General features: G+C 43.4%; 1 protein-coding gene across 2 annotated transcripts in view; it reads left to right on the top strand.

The window, feature by feature from the left end:
- LOC140389255 (membrane-spanning 4-domains subfamily A member 4A-like) overlaps positions 1-20,133 on the top strand; it is a 54,656-nt gene that overhangs the window by 6,859 nt on the left and 27,664 nt on the right. Inside the window, exon 1 of one of the 2 annotated variants that reach the window (XM_072473434.1) lies at positions 15,804-15,956. The exons of the other annotated variant lie outside the window; for it this stretch is intronic. The gene's annotated coding sequence lies outside the window, so the exon portion shown is untranslated. Of the gene's footprint in view, positions 1-15,803; positions 15,957-20,133 lie in introns of those variants that run through there. 2 annotated transcript variants of the gene reach the window in all.

Raw genomic sequence — 20,133 nt, 5'->3', positions numbered from 1 at the left:
CTATTCAGGGAGGCTGTTACAGGAATTGAACTGTGCTGCTGGCCTGCCTTGGGCTACTTTCAAAGCCAGCAATTTAGCTCTGTGCTAAACCAGCCCCTCAAGTTAACCTTAAGAGAATTGTGAACAAGGATGCCCAAGTCCCTTTGTGCTTCTGTTTTCCGAACCATTTCCCCATTTAGAAAATAGTCTATGTTTAAATTCCTCCTTCCAAAGTGCATAACCTCACACTTTTCCACATTGTGTTTCATCTGCCACTTTATTGCCCACTCTCCTGATTGGTTAGAATGAATCTGCCTCTGTTTCCATGTCGCTGGATTTTGTTGAGTTTCTCCCCTGAACGTGAAGTGGTTGGGGGACAGTTGACTTTGATGCCTCAGATTTCATATCCTGGTATTCAAATGTTCATTTTTATCTGCCTGACGGGAAGAAGCTTTGCTTGTCGAACAAAGCATTGATCGGTAAAGACAGGCGTGGCGTCCAAAAACAAGACCAACCTGTTGCTGTGCTCATCATTCCACGGATGTTTCAATCACATTGCCCAAGTCCAAAATATTCTTGAATGAGGAAATCATCTTCAATAGAAAATTGAGCCTCAGGGGAAACTTTACAATGGGTTTGGGATCAGTAGATAATCAGCAGGTATTTGCCAGACCTGCTGGTATTTTGCATCTCTTTTTGGATCAATCTCACATCTGCCACTTCCGCAATATTTGGCATTTATTGGAATTGCATTCGGTTTTGTGACAACACTTTCATTCAGTTGAAGCTTACGAACATCAGAGTGAGCTAAGAGTCTATTCGCTCAGGTTACACAGTAAGGTAAGATTAAGCTAATATTTCGAATTCTTCCTGTTTGTTGGGGGGGTCTCCTCACCCGGTGAAGATTTTCTTCACCACTGATGAGTTTGAACCGTACTGGATAATGGAAAGGTGAAATTGGAGTGTGTCTGAAAATTAATATTGTTAAAGGCAATGGGGAAAGGCGGCAGAGTGACATAATGAGAATCGTTCTTGCAGAGAGTCAGCACAGACCAAAAGCAACGAATGACCTCCCTCTGTGCTGTAACCATTTGATAATTCGGTAATCAGAAAAATATATAGGATTGATAATTTGACTGTGTGTTCATCGGGCAAACCTTTACCATAACAGGATTGGAATTTGACATTAAGTTGGGGGAAAAGATCATTCACAGACGCCAGTTTAACATTTATATCAGGCTCATTTAAAAGGAAGAGGCTGTAACTGAACACACCGAACTGGAGCTGGACTGTTAACAGGTGAAGCGAGAAAAACACGGGGAAGTTTTCAGGGAAATGTTTAGAACAATATTAATGCACACAGCTTAAGGGAAATATTTCTACCTGTTCAGTCAAGTAACCCCGCAGAATATAAACAATAAAGTGTGGGTTAAAACTGAAGGAGTGGTTTCCCAAATGGAAAAGAAGAGGTGCACTGGGAAAAAGATAGAAAAGAACAAGAAAGCAAAAAAATATTAAGGCTTGAAATGCAATTATAAAAAATAACATTGTACAAATAAAGTAAAATAGTGAAAGGTTTTATAAAAAGAGGAAAACTAATAGGAAGATGCTCAGGATGATGATAGCCAATTTAGGCTGATACAGGCCAAACAATAAAAATTTATTAATTTATTATTAACTTAGTTATTGAACAGATTTATTAATCCACTTCTTTGTATTGATTTTCACAATAATAATAATCGCTTCTTCTCACAAGTAGGCTTCAATGGAGTTACTGTGAAAAGCCCCTAGTCGTCACATTCCAGCGCCTGTTCGGGGAGGCTGGTACGGGAATTGAACCTGCGCTGCTGGCATTATTCTGCATTACACGCCACCTATTTAGCCCACTGTGCTAAGCCAGCCCCTACAGGAATTAAAAAAATAAAGCTAAAATAAATCAACAGGAGAAATGTATGAAAAAATATTTTGGCAAAGAGGAAGTAGTGGGATTTAAAAGGAATAAATCTTCTTGATAGGTTGGGGAGGGATGGACGGAGAGGAGGGAGAAGGGCGGGTCCCCTGATTGATACCTAGTGTGATAACTAGTGTTGTGGTGGATCTATTCTGGGGTCTTCGTTTTTCAAGGTATTTAGGAATAACTTGGATGAAGGCACAGAGAGCCAGATATTCAAGTTTGCAGAAGGTCATAAATTAGGAGGGACACTGATTCCAATTCCACGGGCAGCACAGTGGTTAGCACTGTTGCTTCACAGCGCCAGAGTCGCAGGTTCGATTCCCACTTGGGTCACTGTCTGTGCGGAGTCTGCACTTTCTTCCTGTGTCTGAGTGGGTTTCCTCCGGGTGCTCTGGTTTCCCCCACAAGTCCCAAAAGACTTGCTGTAAGGTATTCTGGACATTCTGAATTCTCTCTCTGTGTACCCGAACAGGCGTCAGAATGTGGCGACTTGGAGGTTTTCATAGTAACCTCATTGCAGTGTGAATGTAAGCCTACTTGTGACAATAAAGATTATTATTATTAAGTTTTCATAGAATTTACAGTGCAGAAGGAGGCCATTCGGCCCATTGAGTCTGCACCGGCTCTTGGAAAGAGCACCCTACCCAAGGTCAACACCTCCATCCTATCCCCATAACCCAGTAACCCAACCCAACACTAAGGGCAATTTTGGACACTAAGGGCAATTTATCATGGCCAATCCACCTAACCTGCACATCTTTGGACTGTGGGAGGAAACCGGAGCACCCGGAGGAAACCCACGCACACACGGGGAGGATGTGCAGACTCCGCACAGACAGTGACCCAAGCTGGAATCGAACCTGGGACCCTGGAGCTGTGAAGCAATTGTGCTATCCACAATGCTACCGTGCTGCCCTAGTGACGTAGATTGGAGCAGGACATTGCAATGGGACATGAATAGATTCCGTGAGTGATAAAATCTCTGGAAAACGGAACTCGGCAAGGGGAAGTGGGCGGCACAGTGGCACACTGGTTAGCACTGCTGCCCTCACAGCGCCAGGGACCCGGGTTGGATTCTGACCTCGGGTGACTGTGTGGAGTTTGAACATTCTCCCTACATATATGTGAGTTTCCTCTGGGTGCTCCAGTTTCCTCCCATAGTCCAAAGTTGTGCAGGTTAGGTGGATCGGCCATGATAAATTGCCCCTCGGTGTCCAGGGACATGCAGGTTAGATGGAGTAACGGGATAGAGCAGTGGAGTGGGCCTAGGTCGGGTGCTCTTTCAGAGGGTGAGAGCAGACTCGATGGGCCAAATGGCCTCCATCACACTGTAGGAATTCTATGATTCTAAGTGTTGAACTCAAGGGAGATAAATCGTGTATTTCCTAAATGATGTGAAATGAGGAACTCCGGAAGAGCAAAAGGGATTTTGGAACCAACTATACAAATGTTTAAACATCGCTGAATAGTACAAAAAAAACAATCAAAATGATGAATGGAATGTTCTCCTTTAGATTAAGTAATTATACAGAACCCTGGCTAATTCCTCCCTCAGCTCCTGGGTGTTGGTAAAAAGGGAAAAGGCGACAGAAAATGCAGAGCGAATGTTAAAGAGCAAAGGAATGGGGCTAACTTGATAGTTCTTTCACAGAGCCAGCAATGGGAAAAGGGGCCGAATGGTCTCATATGAGCTGCATGATACTATGCAACATATCACCTCAGCTATCAACCTGACTGAGTTCAGGAACCAGAGTCATCTGGTATGCATGTGTTACAGAACTATGAGGACTAATTAACTGATATAGACAGGGTTTCTATGGAGGAATACAACACTTCTGATGAATTAGAACAGGCCATTTTTCCGAAAGGGCAACTGCCAAAAGTTGGTACAAAAGAGACATACTTGCCTGAAGGGTCTAGTCAATGGAAGGATGCAACTATTATTAGTAGAGCAGGGAAGGCCACTGGAAAGTATAAACATTGGTTGAATGTACAGCACTCAGGGGAAGGAGTCAAGACAATGGATTGGGAAAACGGAGTTCAAAAACGGAGGGCACAGAAACACAGTGCCAGTTCAGATAGTACATTGGATAGTGAACAGGTTCGCATGAAAAGGTCGAGAACGATTGAAAGGACATCTCACAGCAGAAGGGAAAGATCAAGCAGTAGCAGTACAGAACGAGATACCAGGCGGGAGAGGGGACGTAGTTTATCAAGATCTCGGAACATGAGTAAGACTACAAATACTAATAGGAGTAGAAGGCCACATGCACGTGAGATTTTGGTGGCTTCAAATAAATTAGATGAAAAAGTTATCAAAGAAGCTAAACAGCAAGAATTGCATAATTGGAGTGAATTTGGGGTATACACGGAAGGACCGGATAGGGGACATTGAGCTCTATCCCACAGATGGATTTGCACGGAAAAGGTTCTTCCGGATGGAACTTATAAGGTAAAGGCCAGGCTTGTGGCAAGGGGATTTGAAGAAAACTTAGAAGATCATGATTTAAGGGTAGATTCACCTACAGCAGGAAAGGTTATTTTAAAGATCTTCTTGGCTCTATTGGCCACAAAGGCATGGGAATGCAAATCTATAGATATAAAAGCTGCCTTTTTGCTGGGGCATCAGCTCCAGAGAGACATTTTTCCCCATCCTCCTAAAGAAGCAACTAACACAGAAGGGGTACTCTGGAAGTTGAACAAATGTGTATATGGATTAAATGATGCATCTAGAGTCTGGTATTTTTTGGTAGTCAGTTTTGTTAAAGTTAGGCTGTTGCCAGCTGAAAGCAGATCCTGCAATGTTTTACTGGCACTATAAAGGAAATCTTTCTGGCATTTTTATGATGCATGTCGATGATCTTTTGTGGGGTGGGACTAATGATTTTGAAGCTATTGTAATCTCTGATTTGAGGAAAGAATTCAGGGTTAGAAGTCAGGCTTCCGGTGCATTTAAATATATTGGACTGGAAATTGACAGACTAAGTTAGGGTCAACTTTACGTCAGCAATCTTATTTGGAAAGCATCAGCCCAATAGCAATTAGTCGTGGCTGAGTTTCACAAAAAGTCGCAATGGTTTCAAAGATAGTAAAAGAGCAACTGCGAAGTTTAATTGGGCAACTGAACTGGTTAGGTAGACAGACTAGACCGGACGTGAGTTTTGATGTCTTAGAGTTGAGTACAAAAATGAATGATCCCAAAGTGGAAGACAAAATAAGAGCAAATAAAGCGTTGGCCAAACTAAAAATGCAGGTGTGTGTTTTGAAGTTCCCGGTTTTAGGTGACCTTAGGCACTTGAAACTCATAGTTTATAGTGATGCGTCCTACGCAAATTTACGTGATGGGGTTTCAAGCGCAGGAGGTTTTATAATTTTCCTTTTCGGGGACAATGGTAAATGTTGCCCGCTTATGTGGGAAACAAAGAAAATAAGGAGAGTGGTAAAAAGCACTTTGGCTGCTGAGACGTTAAGCCTTGTCGAGGCGATGGATATGGCCTTTTATATAAGTATGATATTGACAGAAATTTTGGGATTAGGGGATTTGGGTAATATACCTATTGACTGACACATTGACAATAAATCCCTGTGGGAAAATGTGCACTCTACAAAAAGTGTCAATGAAAAGAGGTTGCGGATAGACATCGCAAGTTTGAAGTAGATGTTGGACAAAGGGGAAATAACAAAAATTAAATGGGTCGACAGGAGCTATCAACTGAAAAGAGGGGCGAGTTCACAGAAACTTTTGGATATTGTTAATAAAGGCCGCTTGTTTCTGTGACTGTTTTTTTTCTTCTCGTCCAAACAAAAAAAAATGGAGGGGGAAATCATGTGTGTGTTTTTGAGTTTCTTGAAATTTTGTTTTCACCTAATTTTTTTTTTTCTCCAAGGAAGGGGAGACTGTTAAGTAATGGGTTAATTAGTTGTCTCATTTATGTTAAGTATCCATTAATTGACACTGATATGTAAAGGGGCTTCAGGCGGCCTCTGTCAAGTGATGTATAGTTAGAGTTTTGTGCTAAGGCACAAGGAATGAAATAAATGTGTGTTTGTGAAAAAGGAACAGAACTTTAGACTCTTCATATCACAGCAACTAAAACGTCTAACACTAACAAGTAGTTACAGCTGTAGTTCTCTATAACATGCATTGTTATGGTGATGCAGGAAGATATGCTGTCACAGCTTTTGCAAACCAAGAAGGATTTAACTTTAGAGGAGGCTGAACAGTATGTAAAATAGACAGAGCTTCAAAAGCAGAATGGGCTCTACTTTGGGTACACGTGAAGGCTTGTTATAGGTTAATCGAGCATGCAGGCCCAACAGCTGGGGACTACCTTTGCCAATCTCCTTTTGTTCGAGACATCTGTTGACCCTGTGGATTCTGCCAAGTGCATCACCTGTTGCAGAATAACATGAATCATGAAAATTGTTGTTCTGAAGATACTGAGTGAATCTTGGAGTTGTGCAAATCACGAGAGGTAAAACACTGCAAGAGATGGAAAATTGGCAAATGATTCAGAATCACCTGTTTCAAATTGTCACATAAAGTCACAATCAAAGAAATCTTGTTCAGTTTTACAGAAGGCCCAAATATATATCCTATATATCATGAGAATCTAATTTAACAAACACAAAGTTCAAGATCGTGGGCTGGATTATCCCAAAATGGGGCTATGTCCCTACGCTGGGTAAAAACCCTGGCGCTGCACGCCCGTGTTTCTCCAACAAAAAAAAGCGAATTTAATGCCCTGCAGGGGGCTAGCAGAGACCCGGAGTGCTTCACGCAGCTTTAGCTGCGGATATGGACCCCGCACTTCCGGTTTTGAGTCCGCGCATGCGCACGGCGGCGGCCTCCAGCGGCCATGCCGGACGCCATGGTGGACTCGGACCGTGGAGGCCGTGCGCCCGTAGATCCGACCGCACACAACTGAGTCCGCAGCCGCCACGTCAGCATCCTGACCGGCAATACCATGTTATTTTTCTCATCCCCATCCTCCTGCCTTCTCCCCATAACCCCTAATCCCCTTATTTATCAATAACCTAACTACCTCTGTCTTAAAGACACTCAGTGATTTGGCCTCCACAGCCTTCTGTGGCAGAGTTAGACAGATTCACCATCCTCTGGCTGAAGAAATTTCTCCTTATCTCTGTTTTATAGGATCGTCCCTTTAGTCTGAGATTGTCTGGTTCTAGTATTTCCTGCAAGTGGAAACGTCCCCTCCATGCCCACTCTATCCAGGCCTCGCAGTATCCTGTAAGTTTCAATAAGATCCCCCCTCATCCTTCTAAACTCCAATGAGTACAGACCCAGAGTCCTGAACCGTTCCTCATACGACAAGTTGTTCATTCCAAGAATCGTTCTTGTGAACCTCCTCTGGACCCTTTCTAAGCCCAGCACATCCTTCCTTAGATACGGGGCCCAAAACTGCTCACAATACGCCAAATAGGGTCTGACCAGAACTTTATAAAGCCTCAAAAATACATCCCTGGTCTTGTATTCTAGCCCTCTTGACATGAATGCTAACATTACATTTGCCTTCATAACTGCAGACTGAACCTGAAATGAAAATCGCTTATTGTCACAAGTAGGCTTCATATGATGTTACTGTGAAAAGCCCCTAGTCGCCACGTTCCGGCACCTATTCAGGGAGGCTGTTACAGGAATTGAACCATGCTACTGGGCTGCCTTGGGCTGCTTTCAAAGCCAGCGATTTAGCCCTGTGCTAAACAGCCCCTCAAGTTAACCTTAAGAGAATTGTGAACAAGGACACCCAAGTCCCTTTGTGCTTCTGTTTTCCTAACCATTTCCCCATTTAGAAAATAGTCTATGTTTAAATTCCTCCTTCCAAAGTGCATAACCTCACACTTTTCCACATTGTGTTTCATCTGCCACTTCATTGCCCACTCTCCTGATTGGTTAGAATGAATCTGCCTCTGTTTCCATGTCGCTGGATTTTGTTGAGTTTCTCCCCTGAACGTGAAGTGGTTGGGGGACAGTTGACTTTGATGCCTCAGATTTCATATCCTGGTATTCAAATGTTCATTTTTATCTGCCTGACGGGAATAAGCTTTGCTTGTCGAACAAAGCATTTATCGGTAAAGACAGGCGTGGCGTCCAAAAACAAGACCAACCTGTTGCTGTGCTCATCATTCCACGGATGTTTCAATCACATTGCCCAAGTCCAAAATATTCTTGAATGAGGAAATCATCTTCAATAGAAAATTGAGCCTCAGGGGAAATTTTACAATGGGTTTGGGATCAGCAGATAATCAGCAGGTATTTGCCAGACCTGCTGGTATTTTGCATCTCTTTTTGGATCAATCTCACATCTGCCACTTCCGCAATATTTGGCATTTATTGGAATTGCATTCGGTTTTGTGACAACACTTTCATTCAGTTGAAGCTTACGAACATCAGAGTGAGCTAAGAGTCTATTCGCTCAGGTTACACAGTAAGGTAAGATTAAGCTAATCTTTCGAATTCTTCCTGTTTGTTGGGGGGGTCTCCTCACCCGGTGAAGATTTTCTTCACCACTGATGAGTTTGAACCGTACTGGATAATGGAAAGGTGAAATTGGAGTGTGTCTGAAAATTAATATTGTTAAAGGCAATGGGGAAAGGCGGCAGAGTGACATAATGAGAATCGTTCTTGCAGAGAGTCAGCACAGACCAAAAGCAACGAATGACCTCCCTCTGTGCTGTAACCATTCGATAATTCGGTAATCAGAAAAATAGATAGGATTGATAATTTGACTGTGCGTGTTCATCGGGCAAACCTTTACCATAACAGGATTGGAATTTGACATTAAGTTGGGGGAAAAGATCATTCACAGACGCCAGTTTAACAGTTATATCAGGCTCATTTAAAAGGAAGAGGCTGTAACTGAACACACCGAACTGGAGCTGGACTGTTAACAGGTGAAGCGAGAAAAACACGGGGAAGTTTTCAGGGAAATGTTTAGAACAATATTAATGCACACAGCTTAAGGGAAATATTTCTACCTGTTCAGTCAAGTAACCCCGCAGAATATAAACAATAAAGTGTGGGTTAAAACTGAAGGAGTGGTTTCCCAAATGGAAAAGAAGAGGTGCACTGGGAAAAAGATAGAAAAGAACAAGAAAGCAAAAAAATATTAAGGCTTGAAATGCAATTATAAAAAATAACATTGTACAAATAAATTAAAATAATGAAAGGTTTTATAAAAAGAGGAAAACTAAAAGGAAGATGCTCAGGATGATGATAGCCAATTTAGGCTGATACAGGCCAAACAATAAAAAATTATTAATTTATTATTAACTTAGTTATTGAACAGATTTATTAATCCACTTCTTTGTATTGATTTTCACAATAATAATAATCGCTTATTGTCACAAGTAGGCTTCAATGGAGTTACTGTGAAAAGCCCCTAGTCGTCACATTCCAGCGCCTGTTCGGGGAGGCTGGTACGGGAATTGAACCTGCGCTGCTGGCATTATTCTGCATTACAAGCCACCTATTTAGCCCACTGTGCTAAGCCAGCCCCTACAGGAATTAAAAAAATAAAGCTAAAATAAATCAACGGGAGAAATGTATGAAAAAATATTTTGGCAAAGAGGAAGTAGTGGGATTTAAAAGGAATAAATCTTCTTGATAGGTTGGGGAGGGATGGACGGAGAGGAGGGAGAAGGGCGGGTCCCCTGATTGATACCTAGTGTGATAACTAGTGTTGTGGTGGATCTATTCTGGTGTCTTCGTTTTTCAAGGTATTTAGGAATAACTTGGATGAAGTCACAGAGAGCCAGATATTCAAGTTTGCAGAAGGTCATAAATTAGGAGGGACACTGATTCCAATTCCACGGGCAGCACAGTGGTTAGCACTGTTGCTTCACAGCGCCAGAGTCGCAGGTTCGATTCCCACTTGGGTCACTGTCTGTGCGGAGTCTGCACTTTCTTCCTGTGTCTGAGTGGATTTCCTCCGGGTGCTCTGGTTTCCCCCACAAGTCCCAAAAGACTTGCTGTAAGGTATTCTGGACATTCTGAATTCTCTCTCTGTGTACCCGAACAGGCGTCAGAATGTGGCGACTTGGAGGTTTTCATAGTAACCTCATTGCAGTGTGAATGTAAGCCTACTTGTGACAATAAAGATTATTATTATTAAGTTTTCATAGAATTTACAGTGCAGAAGGAGGCCATTCGGCCCATTGAGTCTGCACCGGCTCTTGGAAAGAGCACCCTACCCAAGGTCAACACCTCCATCCTATCCCCATAACCCAGTAACCCAACCCAACACTAAGGGCAATTTTGGACACTAAGGGCAATTTGCCATGCCCATTCCACCTAACTTGCACATCTTTGGACTGTGGGAGGAAACCTGAGCACCCGGAGGAAACCCACGCACACACGGGGAGGATGTGCAGACTCCGCACAGACAGTGACCCAAGCCGGAATCGAACCTGGGACCCTGGAGCTGTGAAACAATTGTGCTATCCACAATGCTACCGTGCTGCCCTAGTGACGTAGATTGGAGCAGGACATTGCAATGGGACATGAATAGATTCCGTGAGTGAGAAAATCTCTGGGAAACGGAACTCGGCAAGGGGAAGTGGCGGCACAGTGGCACACTGGTTAGCACTGCTGCCCTCACAGCGCCAGGGACCCGGGTTGGATTCTGACCTCGGGTGACTGTGTGGAGTTTGAACATTCTCCCTACATATATGTGAGTTTCCTCTGGGTGCTCCAGTTTCCTCCCATAGTCCAAAGTTGTGCAGGTTAGGTGGATCGGCCATGATAAATTGCCCCTCGGTGTCCAGGGACATGCAGGTTAGATGGAGTAACGGGATAGAGCAGTGGAGTGGGCCTAGGTCGGGTGCTCTTTCAGAGGGTGAGAGCAGACTCGATGGGCCAAATGGCCTCCATCACACTGTAGGAATTCTATGATTCTAAGTGTTGAACTCAAGGGAGATAAATCGTGTATTTCCTAAATGATGAGAAATGAGGAACTCCGGAAGAGCAAAAGGGATTTTGGAACCAACTATACAAATGTTTAAACATCGCTGAATAGTACAAAAAAAACAATCAAAATGATGAATGGAATGTTCTCCTTTAGATTAAGCAATTATACAGAACCCTGGCTAATTCCTCCCTCAGCTCCTGGGTGTTGGTAAAAAGGGAAAAGGCGATAGAAAATGCAGAGCGAATGTTAAAGAGCAAAGGAATGGGGCTAACTTGATAGTTCTTTCACAGAGCCAGCAATGGGAAAAGGGGCCGAATGGTCTCATATGAGCTGCATGATACTATGCAACATATCACCTCAGCTATCAACCTGACTGAGTTCAGGAACCAGAGTCATCTGGTATGCATGTGTTACAGAACTATGAGGACCAATTAACTGATATAGACAGGGTTTCTATGGAGGAATACAACACTTCTGATGAATTAGAACAGGCCATTTTTCCGAAAGGGCAACTGCCAAAAGTTGGTACAAAAGAGACATACTTGCCTGAAGGGTCTAGTCAATGGAAGGATGCAACTATTATTAGTAGAGCAGGGAAGGCCACTGGAAAGTATAAACATTGGTTGAATGTACAGCACTCAGGGGAAGGAGTCAAGACAATGGATTGGGAAAACGGAGTTCAAAAACGGAGGGCACAGAAACACAGTGCCAGTTCAGATAGTACATTGGATAGTGAACAGGTTCGCAGGAAAAGGTTTAGAACGATTGAAAGGACATCCCATAGCAGAAGGGAAAGATCAAGCAGTAGCAGTACAGAACGAGATACCAGGCGGGAGAGCGGACGTAGTTTATCAAGATCTCGGAACATGAGTAAGACTACAAATACTAATAGGAGTAGAAGGCCACATGCACGTGAGGTTTTGGTGGCTTCAAATAAATTAGATGAAAAAGTTATCAAAGAAGCTAAACAGCAAGAATTGCATAATTGGAGTGAATTTGGGGTATACACGGAAGGACCGGATAGGGGACAATGAGCTCTATCCCACAGATGGATTTGCACGGAAAAGGATCTTCCGGATGGAACTTATAAGGTAAAGGCCAGGCTTGTGGCAAGGGGATTTGAAGAAAACTTAGAAGATCATGATTTAAGGGTAGATTCACCTACAGCAGGAAAGGTTATTTTAAAGATCTTCTTGGCTCTATTGGCCACAAAGGCATGGGAATGCAAATCTATAGATATAAAAGCTGCCTTTTTGCTGGGGCATCAGCTCCAGAGAGACATTTTTCTCCATCCTCCTAAAGAAGCAACTAACACAGAAGGGGTACTCTGGAAGTTGAACAAATGTGAATATGGATTAAATGATGCATCTAGAGTCTGGTATTTTTTGGTAGTCAGTTTTGTTAAAGTTAGGCTGTTGCCAGCTGAAAGCAAATCCTGCAATGTTTTACTGGCACTATAAAGGAAATCTTTCTGGCATTTTTATGATGCATGTCGATGATCTTTTGTGGGGTGGGACTAGTGATTTTGAAGCTATTGTAATCTCTGATTTGAGGAAAGAATTCAGGGTTGGAAGTCAGGCTTCCGGTGCATTTAAATATATTGGACTGGAAATTGACAGACTAAGTTAGGGGCAACTTTACGTCAGCAATCTTATTTGGAAAGCATCAGCCCAATAGCAATTAGTCGTGGCTGAGTTTCACAAAAAGTCGCAATGGTTTCAAAGATAGTAAAAGAGCAACTGCGAAGTTTAATTGGGCAACTGAACTGGTTAGGTAGACAGACTAGACCGGACGTGAGTTTTGATGTCTTAGAGTTGAGTACAAAAATGAATGATCCCAAAGTGGAAGACAAAATAAGAGCAAATAAAGCGTTGGCCAAACTAAAAATGCAGGTGTGTGTTTTGAAGTTCCCGGTTTTAGGTGACCTTAGGCACTTGAAACTCATAGTTTATAGTGATGCGTCCTACGCAAATTTACGTGATGGGGTTTCAAGCGCAGGAGGTTTTATAATTTTCCTTTTCGGGGACAATGGTAAATGTTGCCCGCTTATGTGGGAAACAAAGAAAATAAGGAGAGTGGTAAAAAGCACTTTGGCTGCTGAGACGTTAAGCCTTGTCGAGGCGATGGATATGGCCTTTTATATAAGTATGATATTGACAGAAATTTTGGGATTAGGGGATTTGGGTAATATACCTATTGACTGACACATTGACAATAAATCCCTGTGGGAAAATGTGCACTCTACAAAAAGTGTCAATGAAAAGAGGTTGCGGATAGACATCGCAAGTTTGAAGCAGATGTTGGACAAAGGGGAAATAACAAAAATTAAATGGGTCGACAGGAGCTATCAACTGAAAAGAGGGGCGAGTTCACAGAAACTTTTGGATATTGTTAATAAAGGCCGCTTGTTTCTGTGACTGTTTTTTTTCTTCTCGTCCAAACAAAAAAAAATGGAGGGGGAAATCATGTGTGTGTTTTTGAGTTTCTTGAAATTTTGTTTTCACCTAATTTTTTTTTTTCTCCAAGGAAGGGGAAACTGTTAAGTAATGGGTTAATTAGTTGTCTCATTTATGTTAAGTATCCATTAATTGACACTGATATGTAAAGGGGCTTCAGGCGGCCTCTGTCAAGTGATGTATAGTTAGAGTTTTGTGCTAAGGCACAAGGAATGAAATAAATGTGTGTTTGCGAAAAAGGAACAGAACTTTAGACTCTTCATATCACAGCAACTAAAACGTCTAACACTAACAAGTAGTTACAGCTGTAGTTCTCTATAACATGCATTGTTATGGTGATGCAGGAAGATATGCTGTCACAGCTTTTGCAAACCAAGAAGGATTTAACTTTAGAGGAGGCTGAACAGTATGTAAAATAGACAGAGCTTCAAAAGCAGAATGGGCTCTACTTTGGGTACACGTGAAGGCTTGTTATAGGTTAATCCAGCATGCAGGCCCAACAGCTGGGGACTACCTTTGCCAATCTCCTTTTCTTCGAGACATCTGTTGACCCTGTGGATTCTGCCAAGTGCATCACCTGTTGCAGAATAACATGAATCATGAAAATTGTTGTTCTGACGATACTGAGTGAATCTTGGAGTTGTGCAAATCATGAGAGGTAAAACACTGCAAGAGATGGAACATTGGCAAATGATTCAGAATCACCTGTTTCAAATTGTCACATAAAGTCACAATCAAAGAAATCTTGTTCAGTTTTACAGAAGGCCCAAATATATATCCTATATATCATGAGAATCTAATTTAACAAACACAAAGTTCAAGATCGTGGGCTGGATTATCCCAAAATGGGGCTATGTCCCTACGCCGGGTAAAAACCCTGGCGCTGCACGCCCGTGTTTCTCCAACAAAAAAAAGCTAATTTAATGCCCTGCAGGGGGCTAGCAGAGACCCGGAGTGCTTCACGCAGCTTTAGCTGCGGATATGGACCCCGCACTTACGGTTTTGAGTCCGCGCATGCGCACGGCGGCGGCCTCCAGCGGCCGTGCCGGACGCCATGGTGGACTCGGACCGTGGAGGCCGTGCGCCCGTAGATCCGACCGCACACAAATGAGTCCGCAGCCGCCACGTCAGCATCCTGACCGGCAATACCATGTTATTTTTCTCATCCCCATCCTCCTGCCTTCTCCCCATAACCCCTAATCCCCTTATTTATCAATAACCTAACTACCTCTGTCTTAAAGACACTCAGTGATTTGGCCTCCACAGCCTTCTGTGGCAGAGTTAGACAGATTCACCATCCTCTGGCTGAAGAAATTTCTCCTTATCTCTGTTTTATAGGATCGTCCCTTTAGTCTGAGATTGTCTGGTTCTAGTATTTCCTGCAAGTGGAAACGTTCCCTCCATGCCCACTCTATCCAGGCCTCGCAGTATCCTGTAAGTTTCAATAAGATCCCCCCTCATCCTTCTAAACTCCAATGAGTACAGACCCAGAGTCCTGAACCGTTCCTCATACGACAAGTTGTTCATTCCAAGAATCGTTCTTGTGAACCTCCTCTGGACCCTTTCTAAGCCCAGCACATCCTTCCTTAGATACGGGGCCCAAAACTGCTCACAATACGCCAAATAGGGTCTGACCAGAACTTTATAAAGCCTCAAAAATACATCCCTGGTCTTGTATTCTAGCCCTCTTGACATGAATGCTAACATTACATTTGCCTTCATAACTGCAGACTGAACCTGAAATGAAAATCACTTATTGTCACAAGTAGGCTTCATATGATGTTACTGTGAAAAGCCCCTAGTCGCCACGTTCCGGCACCTATTCAGGGAGGCTGTTACAGGAATTGAACCATGCTACTGGGCTGCCTTGGGCTGCTTTCAAAGCCAGCGATTTAGCCCTGTGCTAAACAGCCCCTCAAGTTAACCTTAAGAGAATTGTGAACAAGGACACCCAAGTCCCTTTGTGCTTCTGTTTTCCTAACCATTTCCCCATTTAGAAAATAGTCTATGTTTAAATTCCTCCTTCCAAAGTGCATAACCTCACACTTTTCCACATTGTGTTTCATCTGCCACTTCATTGCCCACTCTCCTGATTGGTTAGAATGAATCTGCCTCTGTTTCCATGTCGCTGGATTTTGTTGAGTTTCTCCCCTGAACGTGAAGTGGTTGGGGGACAGTTGACTTTGATGCCTCAGATTTCATATCCTGGTATTCAAATGTTCATTTTTATCTGCCTGACGGGAAGAAGCTTTGCTTGTCGAACAACGCATTTATCGGTAAAGACAGGCGTGGCGTCCAAAAACAAGACCAACCTGTTGCTGTGCTCATCATTCCACGGATGTTTCAATCACATTGCCCAAGTCCAAAATATTCTTGAATGAGGAAATCATCTTCAATAGAAAATTGAGCCTCAGGGGAAATTTTACAATGGGTTTGGGATCAGCAGATAATCAGCAGGTATTTGCCAGACCTGCTGGTATTTTGCATCTCTTTTTGGATCAATCTCACATCTGCCACTTCCGCAATATTTGGCATTTATTGGAATTGCATTCGGTTTTGTGACAACACTTTCATTCAGTTGAAGCTTACGAACATCAGAGTGAGCTAAGAGTCTATTCGCTCAGGTTACACAGTAAGGTAAGATTAAGCTAATCTTTCGAATTCTTCCTGTTTGTTGGGGGGGTCTCCTCACCCGGTGAAGATTTTCTTCACCACTGATGAGTTTGAACCGTACTGGATAATGGAAAGGTGAAATTGGAGTGTGTCTGAAAATTAATATTGTTAAAGGCAATGGGGAAAGGCGGCAGAGTGACATAATGAGAATCGTTCTTGCAGAGAGTCAGCACAGACCAAAAGCAACGAATGACCTCCCTCTGTGCTGTAACCATTCGATAATTCGGTAATCAGAAAAATATATAATATTGATAATTTGACTGTGCGTGTTCATCAGGCAAACCTTTACCATAACAGGATTGGAATTTGACATTAAGTTGGGGGAAAAGATCATTCACAGACGCCAGTTTAACATTTATATCAGGCTCATTTAAAAGGAAGAGGCTGTAACTGAACACACCGAACTGGAGCTGGACTGTTAACAGGTGAAGCGAGAAAAACACGGGGAAGTTTTCAGGGAAATGTTTAGAACACTATTAATGCACACAGCTTAAGGGAAATATTTCTACCTGTTCAGTCAAGTAACCCCGCAGAATATAAACAATAAAGTGTGGGTTAAAACTGAAGGAGTGGTTTCCCAAATGGAAAAGAAGAGGTGCACTGGGAAAAAGATAGAAAAGAACAAGAAAGCAAAAAATATTGAAGCTTGAAATGCAATTATAAAAAATAACATTGTACAAATAAAGTAAAATAGTGAAAGGTTTTATAAAAAGAGGAAAACTAAAAGGAAGATGCTCAGGATGATGATAGCCAATTTAGGCTGATACAGGCCAAACAATAAAAAATTATTAATTTATTATTAACTTAGTTATTGAACAGATTTATTAATCCACTTCTTTGTATTGATTTTCACAATAATAATAATCACTTATTGTCACAAGTAGGCTTCAATGGAGTTACTGTGAAAAGCCCCTAGTCGTCACATTCCAGCGCCTGTTCGGGGAGGCTGGTACGGGAATTGAACCTGCGCTGCTGGCATTATTCTGCATTACAAGCCACCTATTTAGCCCACTGTGCTAAACCAGCCCCTACAGGAATTAAAAAAATAAAGCTAAAATAAATCAACGGGAGAAATGTATGAAAAAATATTTTGGCAAAGAGGAAGTAGTGGGATTTAAAAGGAATAAATCTTCTTGATAGGTTGGGGAGGGATGGACGGAGAGGAGGGAGAAGGGCGGGTCCCCTGATTGATACCTAGTGTGATAACTAGTGTTGTGGTGGATCTATTCTGGGGCCTTCGTTTTTCAAGGTATTTAGGAATAACTTGGATGAAGGCACAGAGAGCCAGATATTCAAGTTTGCAGAAGGTCATAAATTAGGAGGGACACTAATTCCAATTCCACGGGCAGCACAGTGGTTAGCACTGTTGCTTCACAGCGCCAGAGTTGCAGGTTCGATTCCCACTTGGGTCACTGTCTGTGCGGAGTCTGCACTTTCTTCCTGTGTCTGAGTGGGTTTCCTCCGGGTGCTCTGGTTTCCCCCACAAGTCCCAAAAGACTTGCTGTAAGGTATTCTGGACATTCTGAATTCTCTCTCTGTGTACCCGAACAGGCGTCAGAATGTGGCGACTTGGAGGTTTTCATAGTAACCTCATTGCAGTGTGAATGTAAGCCTACTTGTGACAATAAAGATTATTATTATTAAGTTTTCATAGAATTTACAGTGCAGAAGGAGGCCATTCAGCCCATTGAGTCTGCACCGGCTCTTGGAAAGAGCACCCTACCCAAGGTCAACACCTCCATCCTATCCCCATAACCCAGTAACCCAACCCAACACTAAGGGCAATTTTGGACACTAAGGGCAATTTATCATGGCCAATCCACCTAACCTGCACATCTTTGGACTGTGGGAGGAAACCTGAGCACCCGGAGGAAACCCACACACACACGGGGAGGATGTGCAGACTCCGCACAGACAGTGACCCAAGCCGGAATCGAACCTGGGACCCTGGAGCTGTGAAGCAATTGTGCTATCCGCAATGCTACCGTGCTGCCCTAGTGACGTAGATTGGAGCAGGACATAGCAATGGGACATGAATAGATTCCGTGAGTGAGAAAATCTCTGGAAAACGGAACTCGGCAAGGGGAAGTGGGCGGCACAGTGGCACACTGGTTAGCACTGCTGCCCTCACAGCGCCAGGGACCCGGGTTGGATTCTGACCTCGGGTGACTGTGTGGAGTTTGAACATTCTCCCTACATATATGTGAGTTTCCTCTGGGTGCTCCAGTTTCCTCCCATAGTCCAAAGTTGTGCAGGTTAGGTGGATCGGCCATGATAAATTGCCCCTCGGTGTCCAGGGACATGCAGGTTAGATGGAGTAACGGGATAGAGCAGTGGAGTGGGCCTAGGTCGGGTGCTCTTTCAGAGGGTGAGAGCAGACTCGATGGGCCAAATGGCCTCCATCACACTGTCGGAATTCTATGATTCTAAGTGTTGAACTCAAGGGAGATAAATCGTGTATTTCCTAAATGATGAGAAATGAGGAACTCCGGAAGAGCAAAAGGGATTTTGGAACCAACTATACAAATGTTTAAACATCGCTGAATAGTACAAAAAAAACAATCAAAATGATGAATGGAATGTTCTCCTTTAGATTAAGTAATTATACAGAACCCTGGCTAATTCCTCCCTCAGCTCCTGGGTGTTGGTAAAAAGGGAAAAGGCGACAGAAAATGCAGAGCGAATGTTAAAGAGCAAAGGAATGGGGCTAACTTGATAGTTCTTTCACAGAGCCAGCAATGGGAAAAGGGGCCGAATGGTCTCATATGAGCTGCATGATACTATGCAACATATCACCTCAGCTATCAACCTGACTGAGTTCAGGCAACTGAACCTGTCAACAGAATAATAACTGGGATCCGTTTCTGTAATGAGATCTGGAGGGAAGGGTTAAGCACCACAAGGTGGGATATCCTTTATTTATATCTCAAATTATTTTCAGTCCTGTGTTACAGATAATTTAGAAGTAGGAACGCACATTCAATGCTGGAAATTTCCTGACATCTACCTGATAATGAGACAAAGGTTGTGTGCACCTGGATTTAATGACCTTGAGTTAAAAGTAGGACTATGGACAATTGTTGTTCCAACTGAGAGAAATGTTCAGTCCCTCCCTTCAGTTGTGAAGAATTCATATTTGACTCGAAAGGTTAGCTCTGTTTCTCTCTCCAGCGATGCTGCCAGACCTGGTCGGTGACAGCATCACCCACAGACGTTGGATAGAGGTTGCATCTCCACCTTGAGGAGAACACAGGGATTGAATTCCAATGAACAGCCCACACTCTGTGCTCAGACAAGCAAATAGAAGCTAAGCCACCTGCAACCTTTTGAGAGGCAAATCAGCGCGGATTCGGGTGTCGACAGAATCGTCAAAAACAAAAGGACACTGTATTCAGAGTCCCAATATTATGAGATTATCACGTGCAAGTTAATATTTCTAAACGTTAGGTCTATTTTACATGACAGCATAGCCGAACCAAAGGCAGAAAATTACCACATGTAACATTTCCTTCCAAAATCTCGGCTTTACTCTGGTACAACTACTACTAATAATAATCTTTACTTGTGTCACAAATAGGCTTACATTAGCACCGCAGTGGAATTACTGTGAAAATCCCCCAGTCGCCACACTCCGGCGCCTGTTCGGGTACACAGAGTGAGAATTCAGAATATCCAATTCACCTAACATCATGGGCGGGATTCTCCGACCCCCGCCGGGTTGGAGAATCGCCGGGGGGGGCGGCGTAAATCCCGCCGCCTGGCGCAGTCCTTTCGGCCCGGGCTGGCGTGGCGCCAAAGGCCTCTCCCGCCATCCGGCGGCACGCCAACCACTCCGGCGCGGGCCTAGCTCCTCAAGGTGAGGGCTTGGCCCCTAAAGGTGCGGAGAAATCCGCACCTTTGGGGCGGCCCGACGCCGGAGTGGTTCCCACCACTCCATCCCGCCAGGACCCCCCGCCCCGCCGGGTAGGGGAGAATCCCGGCCCCTGTCTTTCAGGACTAATGGGAGGAAACCAGAGCAGGAGGATTAATAATTCTGATTGTTTTTTCCTGGCACACATTCATCCATCATTTTTAGAAATCCTACCACAGTTTTCTGTTCTACTTCCCACTGGCAATTTCTCATGTTCTATTGTGCTCAGAC

Source organism: Scyliorhinus torazame, chromosome 14, assembly GCF_047496885.1.
Source record: "Scyliorhinus torazame isolate Kashiwa2021f chromosome 14, sScyTor2.1, whole genome shotgun sequence".
Lineage (NCBI taxonomy): Eukaryota > Metazoa > Chordata > Chondrichthyes > Carcharhiniformes > Scyliorhinidae > Scyliorhinus > Scyliorhinus torazame.
This window is presented reverse-complemented; position numbering and strand designations above follow the sequence as displayed.